Genomic DNA, 9,722 nt, shown 5'->3' with positions numbered 1-9,722 from the left:
GAGCCGTTAGGATGACACTCCGTACCGCTAACGCCGCTAGGGGGACGCTCCGTACACTACATATATATATATATATTAGAGGCTTCAATACGAACATCACTTACCTTCAAAAGGGGAAAGACTACCCCGACTCACCTTCAGCGTATTTACTAAATTTCACAATTATAATACAAAGGAAATTGAAATATACATGTGCAAATACGAATTTTTAACGCAGTCGCCGAACTGCACATGTGTAAGAATAAGGAATTCTCCCTCTAATCAATGTCACGATCCTACTTGTTTGACTCCAATGTTCTTCTTCTTTCAGTGGAGGGACTACCTCGATGCAACATTCTTCGGAAAGGGGCACGACGATTGCGCATTGTTGGCCAAACAAGTATTCGCATTTTTGAAACCCGGTTTACAGGATGGGAGGGGATGAAAATTTGATATTGCGCATGGACAGAAAAAATATATACAGTATCTTTAATATTTAGCATATTTGAGATTTCTCGTGTGACAAACAGCTTGTTTTAGGGATCGACATTTATATAAAAAAGGTACTGAACACTCATTAGCAAAATAGCCTAAATGAAGGCAAGGTAAAGAGGCATATTCAAGTCGAGGCATATTAATCTCTGTTGCGACGGCCCGTGCGCATCCTCAGACAGACACATTTTGCCCCCTTTCCCCTATCTTGTGGTTTTCCCGGGCCCTTTGATGTATGTTCATTTTACCGACAATTTGCGGGAGCTCCAAGCCGACGTCCACAGGCAGGGGATAGTCCTACAATGAGTTAGTTGGCAGATTTACGACCCTATCCGTAAAGACAACAGGCCATCGGAATGACTCTAGATGTCCGCTGAGACATCATGCAACGTTTCGTCGCATCCTCCCCCGTATATTAGTATTAGGGGAGAGGAAGGGAGACATTTGGTTTCATTCGCCTCTGAAGAGTTAAAAAATTCACGGAAGTCGATGCTTTCAATAACATGCGGGGACGAAAAAAAATCACAAGTGGGCGTGCCAAAAGAGTCCACTGCAACTCGCGAAGTATCCGATAGATTTATAGAGCTTGGAAAAAAAATATTTTCTAAATGAATGAAATTTAGACCCAAGACTGTGCTCCTGTAAACTGTGTTCCGGCAAACAATCTCAGTCGAGGGCTGGCGAGCACCATTTTTACTTCTGTAAAAATTAATTGCCTGCTGATGATTGTAGCACATTGCTGACGATTTTGTGGCAACAGCAACTTGAAGTGAATGGCATATCTATCCGCCGCATGTGGTTAAGTTGCGAAAAAAACATTTTTATTTATTCATTCCTACAGTTTTGTCGTAAAAGATTTCCATGAAGATTAGCCACGCTGCTAACGGGTCTACGTTTGGAATTATACTTATAGAAGTTCAAGAGTTTTATTGCTCAAGGCAATATCGATAAAGCCACCGAGTTTAAATATAGTAACTTATTGCGATTGTTTTGTCTAAAATCTTGTCAATTCATTTATTAAATCCAAAAATATCATTTCTCGCACCCGTTCCGAAGTATCCCTTTCTATTTAAAATGGTTTTCACCACAAAGAGTCATTAGAACCAACTGTCATTAGAAACAGACAAATTCAGTGACAGTGATCAGTTTATTGAAAATTCCATTTTTGAGTATAAAAGGGTCTATCAAAATTTTCGAAACATCAGAAATACTGAACAAAAACAAACGATACAAGAAACATTAGCCAGAGCCCGCTTCTTTCAGCCGTTGATTCCACTCCAAAATGATTTGCAATAAATAGCAGTCATACCGATGTCAAAAGGGAAGACGACAAGAAAAAGTTCCGTATACATTCAGTACATGGTTCTTGGTGTTCTATAAACATTAACTGTATTTAAAGGTGCCCGGACATCTTCTGAAAGTTGGATAATAATAATAATAATTGAATGTTGCTGATGACCAGGAAAAGATTTTTCTTTCATAAACCAAGTTTTGTGAAAAACGTTTTTTTTTTTTTTTCACAAACTTTTCATTTCATTTTCATGTTAAATTATTAATTTCAATAAAAAAAAATACAGCACCATGATAATAAGAAAATCGATAAATATCTTCGGGAGTTTTTTCTCATTTCTAACGTTTACCGTACTTTCTTTGTTTTAAAAAAGGAGATAAAAGTGGTAAGCATTATATATATATATATATATATATATATATATATATATATATATATATATATATATATATATATATATATATATATATATATATATATATATATATATATATATATATATATATGCGCTCCAATTTAAGTATCATTGCTAAAAAACTAAGAACCATGAATCTTGAGCTGAAAAGTGTTTACTAACAATCTCTATTCAAAGAAATTTCATAAAGTATTTCAGAAATTTCAATAAAGTTTTAATTTATTAGTGTAATATTCTGAGCTTTACTCTCCCCACCAACTCCTTTAGTTTTATTTTTCGAGGTTCCAACAAAATCAATCCAATGAGATGTCATAAAAATTGTAATATCGAAAAAAAAAAAAAAAAATGAGAGCTATTGAAGATGGAGACGTCACGACTGCCGAATTGGCATCTTAATGTGTAACGAAATTTTATAAAGGCATTAAGGGAGTGAACAGATATGCAAACATTATGTAACACAATATGAGGGAGGATTACAATTTCAATAAAACGTTATAAACGCGTTTCAGACTTTCCAATTGTGCGCGATATATAAACATTTTTATGAAAAGCATGTTTTCTTTTGAATAGGTTATTCAAATAAAGGTAGCTGTTTTCCTTCATAGTATATAAGTATTAAAGTAAATCATAAAAAATAAATAAATTTTAGTCTTTTTCTTCTCGTTTTTTCTTCTTCTATTTAACAAGTTTTCTTTATAAGAAACTTTTCTGTAAAATGACGAGACTACATTAAACTGGACAGATAATGATTTTATTGAAATGAATATGCATAAACGCCCTCCTCTGTATGGAATTTAGAAACTCCGAAGTTAGCATTTGCATCTTTTCATGCCAAAAATCTAATCACCTCTTATACTCCACAAAATGAATAATATTCTTTACAACATCTGAACTCATGAAGAAAAATGGAGCTTATTTCAAAGAGTAGCACCAAACGGAAAGCCTCACAATCATTCCTCCTCGTGTAGCTGCAAGTTCACGTGAAATAGAATACATATTTGCGATTTTCTGAGGGTTTTTTTCCTCCCATTACTTTGAGGAATTGACCATAACCTCTCAGAATTAGCAGCCTGTCTACAAATGAATTTGATAAATTTAATTAACATTTTCTCACAACTTTACGAAACGAGTTACTAGAGATTGATAATTTTACTATGACCTTGAAATATTTTTTTTTTCTTTTGCGCTTTTTAATGGCTTTAATGAACTCGTATTCATGGAGCTTTTCGTACAAAAAACTACAAAGTCACGCCTTCAAAATTTATGTTTTAACTAATTATTCGAGTGCCATTTTGTTTTTAGGTCGTCAAGGGTAAAACAGTTTATTAGCTCAGAAAATATTCATGTTACAAATGTAACGGTTGGATAAGATCCTGCAGTCCAAACTTACTTAGCTTCAAAGCAACCTGTCTTTCTGTTCTCGGGATTGGAATGAAAATAGGCAATTTTTTTCGAGCAGTGGAATTTTCTTAACATTTTCTCATATCTATTAACAGAGAACAGTCAATTTGACCGACCTAATTTGGAATTTTCAAGGAAACTTTTATTTTAGTGATCATAGAAATATATAAAGCTTCAGTTTTTTTTTTCTCTCTCAATTTTAATTTTGGAAGAGATCATAGCTTCTGTGTTAAAAATCAAAGTTAGATTTGCTGTGACAAAGCGAATAAAATTGCAATGTGACATACCTTCATCTTTTCCCCGTCTTTTCTAAAAGTTATGCTTTTTCTTTTATTATCACTGCCTTTACGAATGACATTTCATTGTTACCGGGAACCAAACAAAATACGACTGCGAAAGAATGCAATGAACTAGGAGTGCTTTGAGAATTTCCAGTAATTGTGAAAAAAAAAAATCAATTTCGTAGCCAAAAAATATGGGGTAGTAAACATTCAAACTAAATAAAATCTTTAATTCTCATTTTAATCTTAAGGTAAACAAGATAATGGAATGAAGTATTGCTGGATATGCGCGATCTGACAGATGATTACTAATTCTGTTACAGAGAAACACACATTTACTATTTCAATAATTTCAGAAATAGACCCCTTTATTAATAGAAAAAAAATATATTTTTCTAACTCTATTTTTATAATGTAGGATCTATAAAATAGACATTTATATTTCTAATTCAAGTAGTCTGCAATCCTTTCAAAAATGCATAAAGATATATTTTCATAATTGCAGCACGATTTAGACGAAATAAATACGAAGCGCTACAATCACAACCACCACATCAGACACTTTGATTATGAATTACTCTGGTTAAATCACGCGTTTATGATTGAGACACTTATCTCTTTTTTATTTTTGGATATTACAAGTATATATTCTCATCGCTGCTTCCATATGAGTTGAGTAGAATTTAAAAAAAAAAAAAAATTACCTTTCAAAAATTCGATTACAAATAACTCGGCGATGCGTTACTTATCAAAAAAAATAAATAAATAAAAATTAAAATTAAATAAAAAATAACCTTAAAAAACTGCATGAAAACTTGCATATTTTATATATGATAAAAACAATACTTTTTAATGTGCATGGTATATAGGATTAAAAGTAGAAAAAAAAATTCCTTAACGCATTCGTAGTCTTAATTGCATATATATTCTTAAATTAATTGCATATATATTTTCACTTATTCTAAAAATAATAGGGTAATAAGGTGTATTCCAAAGTTAGACAAAAAGAACTTGGAATATCTTTAAATCTGATTCAAATATATTCTCAATTTCATCTTATTATTATTGTTATAGAATATTAAAGTAAATGTTCACACTGACCAGAACATATGCTCAGATGTTTCAAATTCCTTTGTAAGAATTTCAGATTGCTTCAAAAAGTATTAGAAAAAACCACGTGATTTTCCGAAACTTAATGGTAGCGTCAAAGCTATCGATAACAACCCATTCTTCATGCAAAAAAAATAATTTTAATTTCTCATTTAAAAAAATTATCGTTTAATCAAAATGACTCTAGAAATATAATTAATATTTGAGGGTACTTAGCATTTTCTTTCGGATTAGCTCATTTCATAATTGGTCAATATGAAATCTAATTTGTTGAAAAAAAAAATATCAATAAATTATTCAATTAGAAACAGACTGAAAATTTTCCATAAGAACTAATCAAAATTTCAATCCTACTACCGAAATGTGGAATCATCTGCCAATGAATCATGGATTTGTTAATATAATTTATTAGTAACTAATATTTCTAAAACCGTTTTCTTTAATATAAAAGAAAGTCACTTTCATGAAACTGTTAACTGCAATGACTCTGAAGAAGCTTTATATTGAAGGGATAAAAAGAAAATTAGACATTATAAATGTACTAAAGACATCTGACAAGGAAATGGAATCCAAGAAAATTATCAACATATTTACAACAGAGCACTTCATTTTGTGTACGCCACGTGAATGGGGAAATATATACAGCGCTATAAATAGATAATGCAAAATGTCAAATTTGCAACCGATGAGCTTTCAAACGAAAACTCAACAGCTCATTTCCTCATTGTATGGAATGGGACACTATACTCTGTTTCACCCTAACTTGGCAGTAGTGTATATTCTAGGCATGCGAATCACAGTCGCTGTGATGGGCACTGGGTTACTTTAAACTATAAAGTTACTAGAAATGCAGATCGCTGGCGGAACTTTATCTCGCAAATTTTTCGCCAAATAGTAAATATTTATTTACTTTATTATATTATCATTTTAAACCAGAGAATTAATTTTTTCCTTATTTTCATTATTTTTTTCAATATTATTGATGCATTATTTTAATAAATCATTAAAGTTGTTTCATCGTTTCTCAAAAGAAAACCCTAAATCTTTCAATATTCTGTAAAGCTTAGTTCGGTTCATGTTTTTAGAAAAGATATCTGTATCATCGTTCACATCTTTTAAAACTTTATCTATTGCTGGGATCTCATTTCTACGAATAAATGCATGGATTTTTTGTCAGATACAGGATAATGTAAAATCATCATTTTTACATCATCATATTTACCTTTTCATAAGATGACCTGAATGTTTACCTACTGAGCCAGGTTGCTTCTTTCCAGGGGTACTTAAAGGACTGGATGCCTTTATTTCTGTTTTCATGTTGCACTTTTTGTTGATTTCACTCGTCTTAAAGATGTGCAAAGCGTATTCGGTGATAACACTTTTTCTTTTTCAGACATTTTAGAAGTGAATAGAAATGACGAATCGAATAAATATTCAACAATCAAAACTAATTACTACTAATGTGATTAATAGTATCAAAAATATCAGCTGGTAAAAAAGCGAGAATAAGAAAGTACGAAAGATGATAATGGTTGGGAACTAAATGAAGCTGAGTTGGCGGAGACGTAAAAGAAAAGCGCGCCAAATATTTGACCTTGAAGACCGGTTCTAGCGAAAGTGGAATTCATTATGTCAATCGTTTCGTTTTATTCGTTCGCTTTATTTACAAAATACTTAAAAGATAAACACTTCTAACTTGAGAATAATTTTAAATACATACTGATAAAAAAAAAGGATTTCTGTAATTTATGATATGATTTGATAAATTTCTGAGCATTTTAACTATTTTAAAGGCGGAATTGATGGGGAACTCTTTTCCAACGCGGAGCGTCACATTTTCTGCCTTTTACAATACTGCCAAGTTAGGGTGAAACAGAGTATAGTCAGTTCTTTGAAAAACAAATTCATATTCAATCAAAAAAAATGAAATGCATTCTTCTCACTTTTTTGCGATAACCGATAACTAATTTTTCTTCAGTACAATTTAAAATGGAATGAACAAAAACTCATTAAACGAATTTTAAACAACAAGCCAGCTTTGAACGCTTATTGAGTTTAACGTGTTTGAATAAAATTACTATGCTGAAAAACAGAATGTGGAAAATACAAAAGGGTGAAGAGCTTTTAGATCTAAATTGTCTTTCCTTTACGTTGCATTTTACGCTGAAAAATATCGGATCAGGTTTATATAAAATTTACTTGTAATTCCACGATCCTTCCCTGAAAGAGATCCTTTAATTTAGACACTATTCAATTTTCCGATTTGACCAATCATGCAGTGAACTGTATTTGAAATGGCAAGGAATCGAAAGGACTTGGGAGAATATTTATGATTTGTCAATGTTAATTAACAAGCATGCATTCATTGGATGTCTGATACTTCTACGTCAAAAAAAAAAATGTTAAAGTAAATTAAAAAATTAAAAGATGAGAAACGCAGTTCAAATTTCAAAATGGTTTCTGCTATTACCACTACTTATTGATTCCAGATATTTTTTATTCGAAGACACAAGGCATGGCTATCGTAGTGCAAAGTTGTGATAACAGCATTTTAGAAAATATGATTTCGGCAAATGCGTCTTGTTTACAATTATTGGATGAAGAGCATATACAAAAATTAAACCAATTTAGAAAAAGAATAAGGTTGCTCAAGTAGTCAGTTCTGACTTTTAAAACTATAGAATATAATTATGAAGTAAATAAGTATTTTAGAAAATTTAATAATAGTTTAGTGTTACAAAATAATTTATCCACTTTAATACAATCCTCATAATAAAATAAATCATTTTGCAATTCAATCATTTCCTATTTTTTTCTCAGAAATTCTATGAATTCCATTTTATTCAACTTCATGTAACAAGCAATTGCATCTTTATCAATATGAAGTAGCTTTGAAAACTTTGTTTCTATTTTGTTGTTTAGGAAAAACTTTTAACATTTTTAAATGCAATCAAATAAAAATAGCATAATGTCTATTTAAAGTTTGTCGTTATTCTCTTATTAATGAACTTTCAAATAAATATATTTTTTTAAGTATTATTAAACAAAGATTCCAAAATTTTTTCTCAAAAGAAAAAAAAATCGTCTGCCATTATACTAAAATCTAAGGGTGATGACATTTTAAAATTATTAATTTCTTCAAGATATAGTGATAGTACACATCAGCATATTAAAATAGGAAAATTAAAAACACTATAAATATCATAAGTACATATAATCATGAAATAATAATGATTAATATAATTCAACATGCAGCGCAAAAATATTACCCAACTATAGCAATGTATTCGTAATTTTTAACAAGATTAAATGTGCGGTTCTCTTTTTTTCCTTTCAGCTACTATTTAAATAGTCTGACTAGAAATTAAGATAACTTAATACTTATTATGTTGTATCTTCGGGCATTTTGTAAATTTTAATGGCAGGCAATTTTTTTTCTTTAACCTGTTAAAAGGGTAATATAACCTTATATTCAATTCGTTTTGCATTGAAATATTTCGTCATACCCAGTAAACAGGTTAAGAAGTTTTATTTTATATATATATATACACACACACAATAAAACATATACATACACTTTTTTTCTAATATAACACATCTCAACTATACCATTTAAAAATCACAAAATTGATAAAGCATATCAAAATATTTGCAAAAAATTTCATATCACTTAAAGGAAGTGCTTTAATCCCCCCCCCCCTTTTAATGTATTTTTTCATTTTTATTTTATATATTTCTTTTTTTACCTTTTTTTTCTATTGTATTTTTTCAATTTTTTAAAAATTTCTTTCTCTTTTAACTCTTTTTTATTTCTTTTACTTTTTTTATATATCCTCTTTTTTTTATTTCTTTTTCTTACATTCTTTATTTTTTTTCTTCTCCTTTTTTAATATCTTTTTTCCTCCCATTATAGCAGACAAAACAATGACACTCTGAAGACAAAATTTTACACTTTATAAATACACTATGCTTATAGTAAATTAAATCACATAAAAACAATTAATATCTTAATTTAAAATCACAACGAGAATGCTTTAAGCAGTTCCACAACAAAAATATAAATTTTTACTAGAACTGCATGGGATTCAGTTTTTAATTTGTCATATGCACAAAATGAGAATACCATGTACAGTCGATAAATTTTAAAATACCAAAAATATTTAAAATCAAATGTGACTTTAAAAATTTTAAATATACAAATAATCAAGATTATAAAAGTTGATAGAAATAAGACAATCTATTAATTATCTTTATACAGAATATTTCTTGATTGAGAGATTGTACAATTTCGAAATGCTATCCGAGCATGCCATGAAGTTGCTTCCAGAGCATTTCGGCCCATGCATTCCCATCACGGATTAAATTCAGGAATTCTTTTATTTACTAAGAATTTGAAAACATATTTACAGAATTGGGATACCAAAATGAAAAAGCATTTCAGTAAAAAAAAATGAAAGTATCCTTAAATTAAAAGAAGAAATAAGATATTATTTATTTTTTTCACATCGGAAAAGCTTATTCTTCCTACTTTTGAATCGAATTACAAATTCATTATTTTTTTTATTCAAACGATTTGTTATCTTGTGAGAGTTAAAATTTCCGTATTTCTATTGTTTCACTAAAGAAAAATCAATATTAACATTTAAAACCTCGCACAAAAATTACACGAGTTCGTTTCAGAGTATACTTATTATTGAATGAATTTTTTTGCGCCAATGTATGTTACAGTATTCAAATACAAAATTTTTACAAC

This window comes from Argiope bruennichi, chromosome 3 (assembly GCF_947563725.1).
Source record: "Argiope bruennichi chromosome 3, qqArgBrue1.1, whole genome shotgun sequence".
Taxonomy (NCBI): domain Eukaryota; kingdom Metazoa; phylum Arthropoda; class Arachnida; order Araneae; family Araneidae; genus Argiope; species Argiope bruennichi.
The sequence above is the reverse complement of the archived record's forward strand: the minus strand, read 5'-3'. Positions refer to the sequence as shown.